The 20,668-nt window shown below is 38.6% G+C and overlaps 1 long non-coding RNA gene across 1 annotated transcript; it reads right to left on the bottom strand.

Moving 5' to 3' along the window:
- Positions 1-1,162: 1,162 nt before the first annotated feature.
- Positions 1,163-3,870, bottom strand: LOC131248907 (uncharacterized). Its single transcript, XR_009172536.1, has 4 exons — positions 3,583-3,870; positions 2,770-2,808; positions 2,285-2,322; positions 1,163-1,668 (listed from the first exon to the last, which is right to left on the bottom strand). It is a non-coding gene; the product is annotated as an uncharacterized LOC131248907 (long non-coding RNA).
- Positions 3,871-20,668: the final 16,798 nt, after the last annotated feature.

Genomic DNA, 20,668 nt, shown 5'->3' with positions numbered 1-20,668 from the left:
GGTTGAGTCGAGGGATCAACCTGACCATTAGCAGTTAATCTCCAACAACAAAAGGGTTCTTATATTTTTATTGAATTATAACTAGAGATGGCGATTGAAGCTATTAGCTAGGCAGGAAAGCCTCTACTTCCTACACATGCAGTAAAACTCTCATGGCCATGGACAGAGCGATCGTCAGAGCGATTCTTGGTTGAAGCATTTCTTCAAACATGTAGGAGACCATGGACAGTGGCAAATATGGCTGCCACTGCCATGGTTGCTACCCAATTTCTGGCCCTTCAAAGAGAAAATGAGAGAGAGAGAGAGAGAGAGTACCTTTCACTTCGTGTGCTCTGATTTTTTCTATTCTCTTCAGCTATTGGAGGGAGATCGATCAATGGCTGCTTCGAAGAGAACATACCATAATGTTTATGAGTACCTCTCCGTCTCTCTCTTGAAGCAAAAAAGAAGGAAAAAAAATCTCTTTTATGTTTTTTCAATCCTTCTTCCATTTTCTTCTAACAAGAAAATCCATATTTACTAATATTCCCATTTTTCTATTTTTCAAGAGAATGAGTTCGGACTTCGGACTCCGAAAGCGTCGGCTCTAGCACTCGTACTTTCAGCCCAAACCCTAACCAAGGACTCCAAAATTACCAAGTAACCCAAGTCCAAGTCCGTCAGCTTTGCCCAGTTTTTTGGTAGTGGTCATTCACCTGTCCTTTTTCTGTTGGATTTGGATTGTGTTTGAGGCAATTTGGGGCCCCTTCAATGGTGTATCCACCAGATTAATGATGTGGATCACCAAACATGCATAAGGTGTATTTAGCGGCATGTGGGGAAGATGATAAGCATTTCCCATTTGTCATCTTATTTTTTTACTCCTATTAGACAATTCCATCCAAATGATAATATCGTGGCCATTAAATTGATGGCAGTGATGACAAAAAATCAAGCAAATAATCTACAAAAGTACAAATTGACCCAAATAACATGCCTACCGTTTTCAAAGAAATAAGAGGTCATTTTAATCCAATGAATACATACTGGAGACTGCCGCTTGCACATTGAAAACATTTTTCAAATTTTAAAAGAATAAGAACAATGACATGTTCTTCATGTAGAAAAATCCAATAAATGAATGCCAAATCATCTCACAGTACTTAAATGATAGCAAAGATAATAACCAACAGGTAAATATATCAACAATCCATGCATTTATAACCATACGTTTCTAGTGCATGTTTATATCATGACCAAATTCAACTGCCTCAATGCTTTCGGGGGTACTAAAAAAAATCCAAGTAGGAATTTATCCATAACCCACCTATGTCAATAGCACCATACATGTTCTAAAGTAAAATGCCCAAACTAGCCAGCCCATACTTGAGTACTGAAGACCCAACACAACTCTCTGGACACCAAAACCCACCAACCTACGGTGTCTTTGATATCAGCACCAACTTCTAGCTTCTGAAGTTACTTTCTGCATGTTCCAGCCTTTCGCTTCCCAGATTGCACCCAATAGACATGATGAAACCTGGAGAGAGAGAGAGAGAGAGAGAGAGAGAGAGAGAGAGAGAGAGAGAGAGAGGCATACCTACCTGCTAAGAACCAAGGTGCTAATTGGCTCTTGGAGATGGGAAGCTACTGCTGCGGCTGTTGCTGGTGCTTCTTCCTCTTGCAGGCCTACACAACAAAGCCAAAAAGGAGTAAAAACTACATAAAACCAAAGGAAGCAGGTGCTATTTGGGGCATAGAAAAAACGCTAGTCTTCCATCAACAACAACAACAACAAAAAACATTTGGTCTGAGCAAATGAACTGAACATATGAGGCTTGCCTTTGGATGATAAAATGACCCATATGATGGGCCACATGGCTTATGGGTGATCCCCCACAAAAAGCACATGACTACAATCAAATAAATGTAAACATCAAATCGGGCCCCATTACTTATTAACCATCAGTTGTAATTGCACATTCATCAGGTAGCGAAGATCGTTTGACAGGAGAGAGATTCATGCCATGATGTGTGCACCACACCAAAAGCTCCAGTTACCAAAATTTGGCCCCACACATACCATTACTGGATTAAACCAAAAACATCTCCGTTGATCAAGCACCATGTTTCTTTTGGTTCTTAAGAAGTGATTTTTCATGAAGCCTTTAGAGAATCCAAGGCAATGAGAACCCAAAGGCACAACAATTTCAAAATTTTACAAAAGATTGTGTGGTTCAAGTTGGATAGGATAGGTGGATAATTCAGATGTTTGTAAGAAACCAAATGAAGAACAACAGACTACCTTCTCGGGCTACGGCTTCTAGAAATCTTCCGTACTCCCTGTGGCACAAAATTTGAGTTAGAACATCTCCCTTTTCAAGAACATAGGGGTGAGATCCAATCATCCAAAAGATTGTGTGGTTCAAGTTGGATAGGATAGGTGGATAATTCAGATGTTTGCAAAGAAACCAAATGAAGAACAACAGACTACCTTCTCGGGCTATGGCTTCTAGAAATCTTCCATACTCCCTGTGGCACAAAAATTGAGTTAGAACATCACCCTTTTCAAGAACATAGGGGTGAGATCCAATCATCCATCAGGCTGGTACGACCATGCAATTTTTGAGGAATGGAGAGAAGAAAAATGCAATTTTTGAGGAATGGAGTCGAACGTCTTCCGTACTGAAGAAGAAGAAGAAGAATTATTGGTCCTCAATTTGGTTTAAATGTCTTCATAAGTGATCTGTTGAGTAGCAGTGATGTGAAGGCAATGAGTATGCCTCTCACCTCTGAAACCAATGCTTTGCGACTCCAAACAAAGGCACCCTGTAAAGCAGCACAACAAAAGTAAATAGTTGTTATTAAAACCAGCACTGAATATAAGGCAGGCATGCTGCAGGTAATGGACAATGTAGTTACATGAGTAAAAGATAAATGACTTCATACACATACATGACATGCAACATCTCTGACAAAATCAGAGATAAGAGTAACAATCATTCAATGGAAATAAAGATTCTCCCCTTACGGATGCCTACCTTTATTTATTCCCATTTCTCACATTGTTTATATTTTTGTATAACTACTACAGAAAATACAGTAAACAAAGATGTTTCTTGCTTTCATTTCTGCATTCATTTGTCAATTAACTACAATCAAGCCATTTAAATGTCTTGAACTGAAAGAACATGCAGAGGGTCAACAGTCTTTTTTTACAAGTCAGACAAGTCTTAGTCAGTCACTGTGATCCTTGAGTGTTGGTCCTAAAAATATGGTTCTTTCCCCAGCCTTAATCAAAAATACATCTTACAGATGTTAACTAATTCAGTTCCCATTGAAGGCTTGGAAAGAAAAGAATATAGGTGTATTTACTATTGATAGAGTACAAAACTGTCTACGTGCAGAGCTCCATACCGAAAAAAAAAAAAGAACAAAACCAAAAACCAGACCACCCGCAAGACGCAGATAAGATTTTTCCACCATGTATGACATGTATGCAATTTCTAAGTGCCTGTGTATCATCCATCACAGTCTGCAAGATATTTCAGACATGATGAAACCAGGAGAGAGAGAGAGAGAGAGAGAGAGAGAGTAGCATACTGCTGCGGCTATTGGAGAAGGGGAGCTGCTGCTGCGGCTGTTGCTGGTGCTTCTTCTCTTGCGGGCCTTCTCGGAGTTTAGCGTGTTCCAGCAAGAAGGAGGGCAACGACCGAGAGATCCGCGTCTTCAACAAGCAATGGAAATGGAAGCCATATCAAGAGAGGCCGGAGTGGAGAAGGGAGATCGAGAGACGTTGGAAAGAGGAAGAGAGAGACTTTCGGGATTTGGGGATATGGGTGCGCGATTTGGGGATGGGGCGAGGGAAGAAGGGTTTGGGAGAGAAATGGCGCGAGCGATTTGGGAAAGTGGGGGCAAATGCCGCTCGATATCCTGAATCCTCTTCTGCATCAGATAACTTTTCAAATCCGAAATAGTGTACGTTTACCATTGTTTATAACAAAAATATCTGTTAACAGTCGTACATGCAAGAGGGACCAATTTATGGACGGTTAAGATTTTATTATATAAGAAAATTATAAATATTAAACACCTAAAACTAGATAGATTATTTGAATGGTCTGGATAACTCTACATCATTGTCATTATTTTCATGAACGAGTCACCACTATTTAACATCTTATACCAAACTCACAGGCTTTTACGAAAGAAAAAAACGGTAAACCTATCTTTGGAAAGGGGAGGGCTCTATGGGCCCCACCATGATGTATATTTTTCATCCACACCGTCCATCCATTTTCCAAGATCATTGTAGGGTTGATCCCCAAAAATGAGCTCTAAATAAGTCTCACTAGAACCACAAAATGAGAAACATTTAGATGGTTGGACGTCCACCATTCAAAACTGAACGTATGGCGACGGATTAATGACATTCGCCGACGGATTTTAGCCGTCAGTAAAGCTGACGGATTTTAGCCGTAGCTAAAGCCACACCAAGTCCGTCGGCTTTGCCCCTTTTTTTGGTAGTGCGAATCTTTCCCCTTGAGCTTTCATCTTCCTTGTTAGTTTAAGTAATAGTTCATTTTATTTTAACTGATAATTAATCTCTCTAAATCATGATAACTTGTGTTAGATATTGAATTTGATTATTAATCATATGCTCAACACTTAGTTCATATGAATATCCATATATTGTACTTGTTTATCTTCCATGTTTATGGATTACTTGAAGACCTTAAACTGTTACATCTATCAGTGAAAAACCTCACTTATATATGTACACCCAAACTTGTGATGTAACTTGAGTGATTGTGATTATAATGGACTCTCACCTAGTGGCTACTTTGATTAATGGATGAAATGAAACATTTATGTGGGCTTACCATGCATGGATTGTCGTGCCTATTTGCCTTAGGCAGCTTGATTGATTATTTTGTGTGACCATATATACAATGGCAAGTCCCACTTGATAGACTGTGATTGGCCACTAGTTGAGGAGGATGCCGTTAAACATCTTAATGATGGAGTATCATAAGCTGGGGATGGTGGAATGGGACACTATGCCCAAGTTATTAACCTATGTTCGGTGACGAGCCCCCCATAGTGTCCTTCAAGTTTTTCCAAATTGGCTGCTTGCAAATTGGAATAATAATAGATGAGATTAATCATTCAATTATGGCACTTGCATTTTGAATGGGCTTATTGTTTGAAAGGTTCATTGTTACTTAAGTGAGCCGACTGTTTGAAAGGCCTACTATCTTACTTGAGTGGGCCAACTGTTTGAAAGACTTGTTCTCTCGCAAGTTGAATGAGCCAACTGTTTGAAAGGCTCATTCTCTTGTTTAATGGACCGACTATTTGAAAGGTCTATTCTGTTATTAAAAAGGGGGTTAACTGTTTAAAAAGCACACTATCTTACTTGAGCTGGTTGATTGTTTGAAAGATCCGTTCCTTTACAAGGTGAATGAGTCGACTATTTGAAAGACCCATTCTCTTGCATGAATGGACTGACTATTTGAAAGGTCCATTCCCCTCTTCGGGATTAGCAGACTGTTTGAAAGGCTCATCTCCAGACATGAATGAGCTGACTGTTTGAAAGGCTCATCCCCAGACATGAATGAGTTGACTATTTGAAAGGCCCATTCATGTTTAAGTAAGCCGACTGTTTGAAAGGCCCACTACCTTACAAGTTGAATGAGCTGACTGTTTGAAAAGCCCATTCTCTTTCATGAATGGACTGACTGTTTGAAGGGTCCATTCACTTAGCCAATTGGATGTGCATCCCCAATTGATGTGCATTCACGCATCCATGCACTTAAACAAGATCGCATCATGAAAGGTTCATATGTCTTACTGTTTAAAACTACGATTAACTAATGCAGCGGTGTGTAATCTTGAAGAGAATTCACATTAAGCCAGCCACTTATTCATCGAATATATAACTGTACAGGTAGCGCAAGTGATTTAAATGATATTCATGATCAGATTGATGAGGAGCAAGGCACGAAGTCTGCTCAAGAGCTACTACGTGATTTTGCAGCTTAAGAATAATTGCAATGTATTCAGTTTCATATGTTTGACTATTTCATTTTGTAATTATAGGTATTGAGACATTGGTTTGCATAAGCTCTATAGGCAACCACAATAATAATTAGATTTGTGTATTTGAATTTCGTCTTATGCTTAAATTGTTCTATTCTTCTAAACTGCTAACTCTGATAAAAAAAAATAAAAAAAATAAAACACTTGAAATTTAACCATCTTTAAAGGTTAACACTCGGATTTTCAGAAAACAAGTCATATACTCGGGTTTCGAAAACTGGGGCGTTACCCTAGGCCTTGTTGGGGAGACCGTGAAAGCACACAAAGAAGAATATAGGATAGTAATCCAATAACACCAAGCAAACATAGAGAGAACACAACAATTTAACGAGCAAAAACCTTTCGAGAAAAAACCACTGCACAAAGCGACAGATGATCACTATGAAAGTAGAAATTACAAAGAGAAAAAGCATACCCGATTCGAACGACCTTGCATCTCCCCCTTGTTATACCCTTTGAAACCCTAGGACAATTTAGAAACACTAAAGGCATGTTTGTTAACGCTGAATTTTTGTACTTAATATGGAATTTGGAAAATGTTCAATGTTTATTGGTGTTTGTTAACCGGAAGAAGGAAAGCGCTAAGTGATTTTTCATTGAATTCTTTCCACGATAGGAGTCTGACTTACTGGTGAATGCGGAATGCGCTCCATAATTTTTTCTATAAAGAAAAAATATTTGGCTCCAAAATTACTCCTTTCCAAGTTATTACGGAAATTTTTTCTGTTTATATTTCTTGCACAATACATAACCAACTTTTAACATGTGAAACTTCTTTATGCTCCGCCGTGATGTATATGTTTCATCCATGCCATCCATCTAGTTTTCTAAATCATTTTATGATATGAGACCAAAAATGAGGTATATCCCAATCTCAAGTGGACCACATTACAGGAAACAGGAAACAGTGTTAAATGAGCGTCAACCATTAAAAACCTTTTAGGGGCCATAAAAGTTTTGGTCAAGCTTATCCTTATTTTTTCCCTTCATCTGGGCTTGTATAACCTAATTAATAGATTGGATGTCAAATAAACAGTACAGTGGGCCTTAGGAGGATTTTAATGGTGGATATCTAATCACTATTGTTTTCTTGTGGTGTGGTCCACCTGAGATTTATATCCCTCTCATTTTTGATGTGATGCCTTAAAATGATCTGTAAAAATGAATGAATGGAATGGATGAAACACATACATCATGGTGAGGCCCTCAGAGCACCGACCACTAGCGACAGGGTTGGTGGCAAGGGAGTAGGCAATCCGTTTCTAGTGGAAGCAGATTGTGTATTAACTCACTAGGCTTAGCATACAGAATAAACTCTGTGAGGTCCACCATAATTTATCTATTTTATCCACTCCGTCCATCTATTTTACCAGATAATTTTAGGGCTTGAGTTAAAAAATAAGGCATATCCACTTTTCAAATGGACCACACCACAGGAAACAGTTGAATTGAATGTCTACCATTGAAAAATTCTTGGAGGCCACAGAAGTTTTGGATCAAGCTTATATTTGTGTTTTCCCTTCATTTATGTCTGCATGATCTTATGAATGGGTTAGATGACAAATAAACATCATCGTGGAGAAAGGTTTCAACAGTGGAAATCATTATCGCCACCGTTTCCAGTGGTATGATCCACTTGATCTTTGGATATGCTTAAATTTTGGGCTCAACCCCTTAAATTAGATGGAAAAACGGATGGATGGCGTGGATAGACTACATATATTCAAGGTGGGCCTAACTGAGTTTACTCAGTACAATAAGAGCCTACTGAGTAACTCAGTAGGCAATCCGATTTCATTTCCAGCGATGTCGGACGCAGATCCCGCAAAATCCTTTTGCGGGAAGTTCCTGTGCAAGGATGCTAGGTGGGGGCTACCGCCGTGTTTTTGGGAAATCTATCTCGTCCATCCTTTTGGAGAGCTCATTTTAGGACAAAAGAGCAAAAATAAGGTGGATCGAAAACTCAAGTGGGCCATATGAGAGGGAAATTTGGGGAAAGAAATACCTACCGTTGAAACCTTTATGGGCTCCACCTTGATGATTATATGCCATCCAAACCATTTATAAGGTAATTACCACTGGGATGAAGTGAAAATACAAAAAATTTAGCTTGACACAAAGCTTTTAGGGCTACAATAATGCTTCAATGGTTCTCACTGAATCCCCACTCTTTCCTCTCGCGTGGCCCACTTGAGTTTTGGATCCACGTCGTTTTTGGTCAAATAACCTAAAATAAGCTCGCCAAAAGGATGAACGGGGTAGATGTCTCAAAAACATGACAGTGTGCCCCACCCAGCATCCTTGTGCAAGAACTTCCTGCCAAATCTTCAGCAGAAAATCCACGTCCAGCAATCCCACGCAGATTAGCTACTAACAAATTGAGTAGCAAGAGTAGCTACTGAAGTGATGTCACCAAGTTCTATAGGCCCCACCATGACGTATGTGTTGTATCTGCACCGTCCATCCATTTGTAAAGATCATTTTAGGGCATGAGAAAAAGAATGAGGTAGATCCAAAGCTGTAGCAGACCCACCACAGCAAACAGTGGAGAAGTGACGCCCACTATTGAAAACTTCCTAAGGTCCACCGTGATGTTTATTTGAGATCCAACCTATTTATAAGTTAACACAGATATTAAAGAAGGGAAAACACAGTATCGACTTGATATAAAACTTTTGTGGCCCTTAGAAGTTTTTAATGGTGAGTGTCACTCTCTCCACTGTTTTCTATGGTAGGGTCCACTTGAGCTTTGGATCAGACTCATTCTTTGGCTCATACCCTAAAATGATTTCTCCAAATAGATGGACAGTGTGGATACAAAACGTACATCATGGTGGGACCCACTATACTTGGTGAAGTCACTTTAGTAGCTAGAAATTTTTGCCACACTTATACATACAAATCATTATTTTTTATTTGTTTTTTAAAATAATGATATTTTAATTTTCTATTAAGTACTTTAGTTTATTTGAATTAAATAGAATAATTTTATTTTCATTTAATAAAAAATAATTTCTTTATATTATAAAACGTTTTCAAATAGGAGATAGGGGCAAATGTGTCAAATTAACATGTTTAAGATACTTCATATGCTTTTTAACAAACAGGTTGTTTCAAATTTAGTACTTAACTTTCCGACTTCAGCTATAATTACCAAACAAGTTTTTTATTTCAGATTTCAGATTCAGCCCTCAGATTTCAGATTCAAGCTTTAAACTTCAGATTAACAAACGGGGCCTCAGACTGTCAACCCCGTTTACACCTATATATATAGCTTTAGAAAGAATCCCAAACGAAATCGGAAACAAATCTCATAAATTTGCAGCTTTGCGAAAAATCTGCGCAGAATCTGCTAATGCCTTCGAACACTCATAGATGACATCGAAACTAATCCTTCGATGATATCGAACTAACACCTCAACTGTCCAAAGACAAAACATGAATTTTCAAAAATTCTCGATGACATTGAACACCCATTGATGACATCAAAAAAGTGTCCAGTTAGTCTAGCGACCAACTGAAGAAAATTCAAAAAATATCAATGGGATCGTGCATTGTTCGATGCCATCGAAGTTGACATTGGACAAATTGTCAATGGCATTGACAGACCTTGTATCTGCCTCGATTTAAGACATTAAATACAATAATCTCCACCATGTCTTTAATCATCAAATGAGTAGCTTCTTGTCCTCTTCTTTTATCTCTACCTAACATCATAGCTCCATCGACGCTTCTCGTGCAAACTCTGTCTTTCTTTTACGCCATCGCCAAGTCTAAAGAAGTTGCACAGAACTTGAACTTCTCTGTAGGAACCACCTTGGTGAGCATGTCTACCGGATTCACGCTCGTGTAAATCATCTCTAGGTCACACCTCCTTCTTCGGGCACCTGTCAGATAAAGTGGTGACGAACATTAATGTGTTTAATACGTGAGTGGTAAACAAAATTTTTAGCCAAATTGATAGCTCTCTCGCCTTCACAATTAACTAGCACGACCTCCTACTGAAGCCCTAATTGATTTATCATGCCTCTCAACCAAACCCTTAAACGCTTCCATCATTACCATATACTCTGTTTTGTTCATGGAAAGATCCACCACGGACTAAAGTTTCGACATCTAACTAATTGCTCTACCCACTTGTACAAATGAGTAACCTGAAGTCGAATTTCTGAAATCCATACTCCCTGCATAATCTGAATCCACGTACCCTACAAACTTTTCCCTTGTCTTCTCAAACGTTAAGACGTAGTCTTTTATACCTCGAATGTATCGAAGTAACCATTTCACCGCTTCCCAATGTTTCTTGTCAGGGTTTGATATGTATTTTCTCACAACACCAACTGCATGTGAAATATTCAATTTTATATAGATCATGAGATACATTAAACTGCCAGCCACATTCGTATAAGGCACATGAGACATATCTCGCTTTCTCATCTGTTTTGGGACATTATTCTAAGGAAAGCTTGAAGTGGCCGCATGGGGAATGCTCACCGGCTTTGCCTAGTCTATCCCATACTTGATCAACATTTTTTCAAGGTACTCTACTAGTGATAACCAAAGCCTATTCTTCCTGTCTCTATGAATATCTATGCCGATAACTCTCTTTGTAACTCTCAGATCTTTCATCTCAAATGTTCTTGATAACTTAAGTCTTCAGTACATTGATTTCAAATATGTCATGACTTACAATTAATATATCATCAATATACAGTACAAGGATAATGAACTTTTCATCACTCAGTGTCTTTTAATAGACACAATGATTAAATTCACTCCTAATAAATTTCTGACTCAACATGAAATAATCAATTTTTTTAGACCACTGCTTAGGCAACTGTTTTAGGCTGTACAATGATCTCATTAACCTGCAAACTCTGTTATCTGCCCCCATTAACTTTATAGCCCTCTGGTTGCTTCATGTAGATCTTCTCTTCCAATTCCCTGTGCAAGAATGCAGTCTTCACATCCATCTGTTCCAACTCGATATCATATTGGGCAATCAGCCCCAACACGAATCTGATAAGCACCTACTTAACCACCGATGTGAATATCTCAGTGAAGTGGATTCCTTCTTTTTGAGCATAACCCTTCACCACCAGCCTGGCTTTCTATTTATCCTATTTTCTTTTGAATAACCACTTGCATATGATCACTTTTCGGCCCATTAAAAGTTCCACTAGCTCTCATGTGTGGCTCTTGTACAAAGAGTCTATCTAATCATCCATAGTCGCCTTTCACTTTTCTGCATTAGGCTCATCAAAAGCTTCCTGAATAGTAGACAGGTCCCACTCATCTGTTGTAACGTCCTAGAAAAGTCCGTATAGAGACCCGAGTTCAACCACGGATAGGACTGCCTGAGGGCCATACTCGACTAGCTATTTACGACTAGGTGTATGTTAATACATAGCATTAAATAAATTAAGTTTGGGCCACTATTCCTACAAATAAATATAGCTCAGGATCACAAGTGCACTAGCACACCACCACCCGAAAACTCGAGGGAAATCCCGAGGGCCCGCCCCTCTTGAGAGTACCCTGAAACTTCATAAAGGACCTAAACCACACATCGGGGGTCCGCTAGCTTTGAAATTATAGAACAATGTCTGTCTTATTGGGCTTAACGACTATCGCGGGAGTCAAGCCTCGATAGTGTCTAGATACACTCAATTTGGACTTACAAGGTCGGTGCATGAGTTGTACGAATATTCTTGAAACTAACTAAGAACTTTAAGTCACTTATCTGCATTCGGTCTTTGCCCAAGTTGTGGCTTTTGGACCGTTAGATCATGACCAAATTTGGGGCGATATTGTAGAGTAATGTCCTACACAAATCCGTATAGTCACGAGCCCGATCAATAGTTGGTGACCGTTGAACTGAATCCTGATCCCAGCTGTCGATCGACGCATCCAAATGACAGGCCGCAATTGTGTCTGTGAGTAGATCATCATTAGGGCCAACTATCCAACAGTGGGTGTCGACTCCTATGCCATGTAGTAGCCCCAAAATGGTAGAAAAGCACTCCCCTAGGGCTAGTATAGTAAAAACCCAACCCTTAGGGCCATTTACACCAAATCTGGCACTATATAAATGCCTTATTTGGGCACCCCCTCCTCCCATACGAATTCATGCCCTAAATCAAGAGAAAAAAAAAAGAAGGAAAGAGGGAAAAGAGAAAGAGCTTAGGGTGTGAGTGTTGGTGCACATCCACCCTATCATCCTCTCTTTAGTCGACTCACCGTAATCGGAGTCGTCGTCAGAGATTTCTCGGCAATGAGTGGGGGTAAGTGTTGAATCCCACTTGTAATCTAGGGTTTCAATAATTATTTGTCCCTAATCTCACAAGCTTGTATGCTTGTTTAGGTCTTTCAACGATTTTTTCAAAACTCTAACCCTAAGAGCGTCATGAGTTGGGCGGAATGTATTAAGGTGCGGACTATAAATGCTTAGGTTGCAATTTGTCAATGCTTTCATTATAGTTAATGATTTATGATTGTTAATGTAGGATTTCTTGTTGTTTTAAGTATACTTATTTCACTATCTAATGAATTGATAAAATGCAAGTTGTTGTGTGACTTTGTCTATGTGTTTGATGAAATGCCTAAATGAACAAATTATCAAATTTCCTTATCGAATGTTAACCCATATGTTATGAATGTTTGTTTACATGATTTGGATAGGAATAGGGCTACGAGTGTAGTCCAAGCAATCGGTAAACTTCCACGTTTGGGTGGCGAAATTTGGTTAGCCACCTTGGGTAAATTTGAAAGATATGAGTTAGATATCGACTATCGACAGTGGCTAGGCCACGAGGGGCGCTCATGCGCTCCATGCCGATTATGTTAATGTACGCCTGTACTAATCGAAATTGCCTAAAGAACCAGTTGACCTATTATATGTTCACCATGTACGAGCGCGAATGCTTGAATTTAAGGTACTCCCTCACAATTGTAAAGATCCACCTTTAATAGTAGTACCATGATCCTCAAGACTTGTGAGCCTGACATGGTAGTATGGGACACCGTGTCCGTGCTGTCAGCTTATACTGGGGTGACGAGTCTCCCCGTAATGACCGCGAGCACCTCTTCTTACAACTTGCCTATCATATATATTTATTTAGGAGTGACGAACCTAGACGGATCAGGAACGTAGGAGTAGGACCGCTGCAGTTGTCCAATGCCTAGTGATTCAATTAGGATCGATGTTTAAAGACGAGGTATCCTAGCTTCCCCAAATTACTGGATGAATGTACATAATTAATCACTCGGCTAACATGATCATACACTGCATTGCATTAGTTAGAATGTGGCGGAAAAGGCGTTAGAGTCACACGTTTGAGAAAGTGTTGTCATGTGCGAAACAGGTGGTCGGAGTCGCGTGTTGAGGGAGTGTCGATGGGTGAGGGCATGCATCATTACATAAACTCTATTCTCGCATTAAAAAGAGTAGTTAGGGAGTGATTGTTTATTATTGCCTTATCATTACTGCATTGATTGACTTGATAACATCGTAACTTTTGCTTTATAAAACCACTGAGTTGATCACTCACTCTCACTCTGGGATGATGTTTTAAAACACCAACCCGTGTAGATGCAGGTACTGTTGATGTCGATACATTGGAGCAGGATTTCATGAACAAGGAGGAGGAATTCTCCTATTTTTAGCTCTCGGATGGGCCGATGTAGGCCATGTATCGTTGGATAGGAAGTGCTGGGCATATGGGCTTAGTTGGACGTCACATTACCACATTTTGTTTATTTTTTTGGAATTGTATATGTATACATTAAACCCAGCCGTGGACTCATACTCTGGAAGGAACTTCATGATATATTTATGTGTTTTGATTTACACATCTACTTTAATTACATTAAGCCTGGAGTATGATAAGTTGTTTAGTATAATTTTATACATGCTCAAATGCCCAATGTGAAGGAAATCAGCATATTATCTTCCGTAAGACATAAGTGATGTTCGGGATCTCGGGAGTCGAGCTTTGCTCGACCCTTGAAATTCAGGGCGTTAAAGTTGGTATCAAAGCATGAGTTTAGGATTAAACTAGACCGTGGGCTGTGGATTCACCATAATGCATTCGCTGACATAGATGGGAGTGCTAAGACTTAGCGACATTAAACTCTAGGACTAAACCCCTAGTCATCTTGAGTAATTGGACCTTAATTTAGGAAATTGATCTTGGAAAGAGTTAAGTTAAGAGAAAATAGTCACGATGAGGGTAGGGTTAAGGTCATGGAAACACTGAGAGGTGTTTCGGCCTATACTTAGGCTAGAACCTACAAATTAGGTATCTAAACCCGGCGTAACAGGGTTAATTAATTAAAGTTGCTCATCGTACCCCAAGATCATATATGGTGCATCCAATATTTCATTTTGGTTTATGAAATGCGTCAGTTTTAAGGTCTAATGGCCCTATTTCAACAAAGAAGTATTCACAAATCAGAGATTGGGATTGTTCAACGAATCTGTTTTTGGAACTTAAGCAATAGTGCGTTCTACAATTTAGTCAATTTAATTTAATTTAATTCATGCCATGTGTATAATTTTTGAGCTCCTGCACATCAAAAACTCACTTTCACATGAAGGAAGAATTAAGAGTGTTATGTTCATTGTGGGCTCCACTAGGCCCTTTCTTTCGAACCGCACAACTCGGTGCTTGAGGAGCGGAAAGACAATATCAATGTTATCCAATCAATAAAAGAAATTGGTAATGAAGTAGCTGCCCATGCAAGGAGTAGGAGACAAATATGGTATGAACTTGCAATGAATATAAAAAAGAAGAAAGAAAATGTACAGCTATAGGTACTAAATCAGACTAACATTTCCTATTACCAGCCCCAACTAGCACAAATCATCCTTGTAGAATTCGAGTATCTCTTGTTTCTTGGGAAAGCAAGAACTCTCTCTCTCTCTCTGTCTATGTGTGAATGTGTTTCTTTAATTTGATTCGATGAAGTAGTTCTTAGCATTGAGCATTGGAACGACCAGGTGTAGAAAAATAAATAAATAAATATATAATAATAATAATAATAATAATAATAATAATAATAATAAAAGTACAAATGGTAACTCCCATGAATATGCCCTTTTCTTGAAATATTTCTTTCCTGCTCAAATCATGATTTCAATCAACATATCAAGCTGCCTTTGAAAGAAGGCTTATCCATTTCAACAAAATGTGTTTACTCTCGTATCATTGATCATCTCAATTCTGGTGAAATTTTTTTCTTACTCTGCTACAATCTCAGCCATTCAACCTCTGGTTGGTTGGTCCACTATCTAACCATGAGGTAAATCCATCAGTTCCTTCCATGCCGAACTACAACACAAGATCCTCTTCAATTTCTAAACCAATCTTCAGTCAAAGAGCTTCTCCTCTTTCTTGAGTAAGAAATTTCAATATTCATTCTCTAGCGAAAATAAATAAATGAATATATATATATATATATATATATATATATATATATATATATATATATATATATATATAAAATATGATTAATAAAAAACCCAATTCCATCATCCACAAAAAAAAAAAGGACTGCATGTTGTAAGAGAAAAATGTCCAAGTTGCAGCTGATGAAATGATATCTAAATCTTTCAAAAGAACTCTCATATATGCATACAGGGAGCTCAAAACTTCTGGAAGATGACTCACCCATCTTCTTCAAACCAGTCATCACCACCATTACTGCAGCCATTGCTGCAGCAGCATCTCCATTATTGGCAGCCATTGTTGGCAGCCATGTACACCCACAAAACCCACCATGGCAGCCATTGTTGGCAGCCATCTACACCCACAAAACCCACCATTGCTGCCATTAAATCAGCCGCACCATCACACTCTATCAACACCCACTCTCAAACAGGGCCACAACCAAGGCCATAAACAGGGCCTCACCCATCACAGCAACCCACATTTAAAAAAAAAAAAAAAACCCACAACCAGCAGCAGTCATGGCTGCCGCCGCCGGGCATGGTGGCCACCGCGGGATCGGCGTCCCACCGCCGAAACGGCCAGAGAGCCGCAGGATCTGCGGGCCACCGCCGAAACAGCCAGAGAGCCGCGGTGCCGCCGCGGGATCTGCGGGGGAGACTCTCAGTCTCCTGCAATAATAATAATAATAAAATAAAATAAAATCATTTCAATGGTTGCAGGTCTAACCTGTGTGTCTCTACCCACTATCATTCTGGTGGGCACGCGGCCCACTAATGATGATCAGCACCGTCCAAATACTGCCCATGTAAATCACCACCGTCCAAACATTGTTCATGTAAATCAGCGATTGAGAATCATTGGTTAGTCACTCATACATGATCTTGTGCTTGTGGTCCACCTAAGATTTGGAATTCCATCATTTTCGGGCAAAACATATATTTTAGCGGGCTTATCATAATCATTGTATCAAAAAATTTCATATCTCTCTAATTAGGGATATTAAAGTTAATTTAGTAATTAAATTCAAACCCACGTGAATATAGGTGCTTTTGGATTAAAGTTGATTCACACACCAGGGGTGGGCGTGGGAAACAGATTGGCTACTCCCCCTTGACACCATCCCCGTGGCTGGTGGTCACTGCTCTGTGGGCCCCACAATGATGCATGTATTTCATCCATTACGTTTATCCATTTTTAAAGATCATTTTAGGTATTTATACCAAGAATGAGAGGTATATAAATCTCAGGTGGACCACACCACATGAAAACAATAGTGATTGGATATCCATCATTAAAATCCTCCTAAGGCCCAATGTATTGTTTATTTAACATCCAATCCATTTATTAAGTCATACAGGCCCAGTTGAAGGAGAAAAACAAAAATCATCTCGATCCAAAACTTTTATTGCCCCCAAAATGTTTTTAATGGTTGACGCTCATTCAACACTGTTTCATGTAATGTGGTCCATTTCAAATCGGGATATAGATCATTTTTGGTCTTATGCCGTAAAATGATCTTTAAAAATAGATGGACAGCATGGATGAAACACGTACATCATGGTGGGGCCCACAGAGCACCGACCACTAGCCATTGGCTAGTGTCAGGGGGAGTAGCCAATCCATTCCCGTGGGCGTGTGGGGTCTTTTAAAACACCCTACTTGCAACAAATCCCCTCCCCTATCTTAATCCCTAACTGCTCTACATGCCCCAAGCCTATCTTAAAATCCCAAATCCCTACAACCCATTTTCTCAACAACTCATGTTTAACATATTTCTTCAGTATCAAAATGAGCCACCAGTTCGTCTCATCCTCATGCAAATAAATATGGGTCAACAATTTGTAAAATTGATCATATATACTTTGGCACAGATTAATCATTAGATTGTTGCAATTAGAATTTTTTACATGAGGTTTGATAATAATCAAGAGGCAACAATTTATTATCCATTTTCAACTTCATCTTAGCTTAATTATTAATCTTTTCCATTCCTTTCCTTTCATAGGTCAATTGGTATTGTTGCCACCAAACAAGAGCATAACCCTTGAGTTTTGTGCCACAAATCTTAATTTCTTTCCATTCTCCAAAGTTTTCCAAATAAAGAAAGTTGTTAAGGATGCTATGTAGTCCACATAATTGATGGGATTTAAGTTGCCTTTAGGATCCAGAACATTGACCTGGATGGTGTGATCTGATCCTTCAATAGCTGGGGCTAGGTATTCCATCCGATAAGTTGTCTTTGTTGTCCTGTTGGAGTTGTAGAAGTTGAGTCTTGATTGACTCCATTAGCTCTCTTCAAATCACCCTCATCACTTCCTGGACCTTGAAATGGAGATGTTGGTACTTTTCACATAAGTTCTTCCATCATTTGCCAAAGATCATGGTTCTCTTGCTGAAGACTCTATAATTCTGTTCGCATGTTTACGGCTACCAGAGAGTTCTGCCTTTGGCCATGGTTGTGGTTTCTCGGTCGCGTGTTTTGAGATGATGCGATGAAGAAAATGTTACAACAGAAAATATTCACAAAAAAAAAAAGGAATAACAATTGCTTAGCTACCAATTTGGTGCGGTCAATGCAGTTATGAAAGACTGCAATAGTACAACTTACATATCCTGATTTCAAAATGGTACATGTACTTAGTTACAATTTGGATTGAGGTGAATCAAATGGCCAAAAAGGACCTTAATCAGTTTAGTTTCAGAGGCAAGAAAAGAAGAAAGAAAAAAAGATCAAATGGGAATGAGGACTATCACAAACTTTCCAAATAATTGTTATTTTTGAATAGTTAGCACTGTAAGAATTTTAATAATTTTTCTAGTAATCGTGATGACTTTTCCTCATCTTACCACCTATTGGTGCTACTCATAAGTTTTGTCAAATTCATTCATTCCAAATTATATCCTACCTCATCATGCCACTCATCCACTTCCACATCCACATTTAGCTACACTCATTCTACTAATGTGTTATTTCTTGATTGCCAAACATATTGTACATAAAACATTCATTTCTAAATCTATCCTTTCTTAGCTTGTCACTTGTCAACTTCAACATCAATCAAACCCCTCACTGAGTTTTTCAAGCTATCTCAGACAAAACCTACACTGAGATTTTCTAGCTATCTCAGAAAAACTAAATAAAGAATTGAAGGTATACTTATCTTCGTCGTAGAAGAAGCTGTAGCCGAAGAACCGTTATCTTGAATGTTGATTCTTCAATATTCAATCAGATAGAAAAGGTCCAGGGTTCTATTGATTTTAATTAAGTTCAAACCAATGGCTACTTGAGTTAATTCACTTAAATCTCAAAAAAAAAAAAGAAGTAGTATTTACTCTCTTTAGAATCAGAATGAAAGGATCTGAGATTAAGGGAATTAAAGAAAAGTTATAAATAAAATTTATAAATATTGTTCAGTAGCTTGCTAATAATTGGAGCTTCTCTTTCTCTTGCAGAAGAATTTTGATAATAATAATTGATTCCGCTACACATTCTATGAATATATTGTTTCTTGATTGCCTAACATTTTGTCTATAAAGTGTATCTGGTCTTATAACAAATCATATGAAAGCTCTAGATGCACATCTCCATTATAGCTACCCAACTCTAATTCAGTAAACAACATCCTTCTCAATATCCGGTTTTCATGAATTATAGGCCAACATATCAGACAGTCGTCACTTTCGGCTAGTTTTCCATTAATCTTAACTAATTTCTCATTTCCACTCCTATTGTCATCAAAATTGTATTCCATATAATATGTTTGCTCCAGTTAAAACACATTAAGCACATGTAAGAGAGGAACTGTAACTTTTCTTAAAATTAGTCATAGTCAATATTTCATTTTCTATGGCACTCCACATTAAGGCCACTAACCTAGGTTGAGACAAGTATCCACACTTCTATTCATGGAGAGGATGAGTCATACTTCCAGTCGGAGTCATAAACATCCACCTCAACTCTATTCAAGAAGCCTATCATATTCCAGAATTTTTCTCTTGAATTCAAGAAGGGGAGAATGCTTTTGATGAAATTGTGAACCATATCCATAGCTTCCAATGAAGCTCAAAGACATCGTCATCAACCCCATTCAGGATGCTCATTAGATTCCCAAAGCTACTTATCTTGTGGTCCCTTTGGTTTCAACAACATATAATGTTCCAAACCACAATTCCTATGATGAGTACATGGTGTGGGCGCCTCCTCTTATGTAAAAAAAAAAAACATAAAAAAAAAACATGATGAGATCACCCTCAGCCCAAATATCATTCCAAAATTGTGACCAAGATATGGATATCCCCCACTCATTAGTACTTCTACCCTTTCAAAATCTCATAATGAGGAACCTAACTTGCTTATATCCAGATGATAAACCCTCTGCCTTGAGAAGTCATCTACAAAAATCAATCCCTATTTGATTAGACATATTTTCCAACATTAGCTGATGAGGAGTTTGCTTCTCTTCGTTGAACCTATGCCACCATTTGCTTAAAAGTGCCCAAGCCATTCCTTCTAATTACGATCCCCAATTCCCTTCCTCTTTGGTTTTCAATCATCAATGATTCAATAATCGAATTGCATGAGTAACTTGCTCTATGGTCTACAGGAAAGGAAAGGATAAAAATTAGCATCTATGGTTGGGTTATTATAGAGAAATATCTGGACAAAGTAGGTAAGCTAGAGAAGATGTCGTTGCATACTATGGTAATAAAGCTCTAACCATTGTGGATCTGACTTCTGGCAAAACTTGATAGAAAATAAAAAATTATTGTGTCCCTAACATGATTTTTATCAATTTGGAGTAAACAATTTTAAAATTTGGTGCAAAAAGCAACCACATAACTGTTGCTTTTTTTGCTCTGATTATTCTATAGCACCTTCTAAGTGTGATATTCCTTAAGCATTTAGGTTGATCGGACTACGAAATTACAGAACTATACACTTGCGAAGTATTCATGGCTTGACCCAGATCTCAATCCTGAGCGACTACCAATGGGCTCACTGCTTTGATCGAGTAGAAGACTAGGATCCATCAGGATTAGGAAGAGAAACAACGAGTTGTCTACCCTGGTCAGGCGGACAATCGACGTATTGGACTTGAGCCTACCACAATCGTTTTTCCGTATTAGCTCGATCA

This window comes from Magnolia sinica, chromosome 6, assembly GCF_029962835.1.
Source record: "Magnolia sinica isolate HGM2019 chromosome 6, MsV1, whole genome shotgun sequence".
Taxonomy (NCBI): Eukaryota; Viridiplantae; Streptophyta; class Magnoliopsida; order Magnoliales; family Magnoliaceae; genus Magnolia; species Magnolia sinica.
Note: the sequence above shows the minus strand (reverse complement) of the source record. Positions and strands in the feature narration are given on the sequence as shown.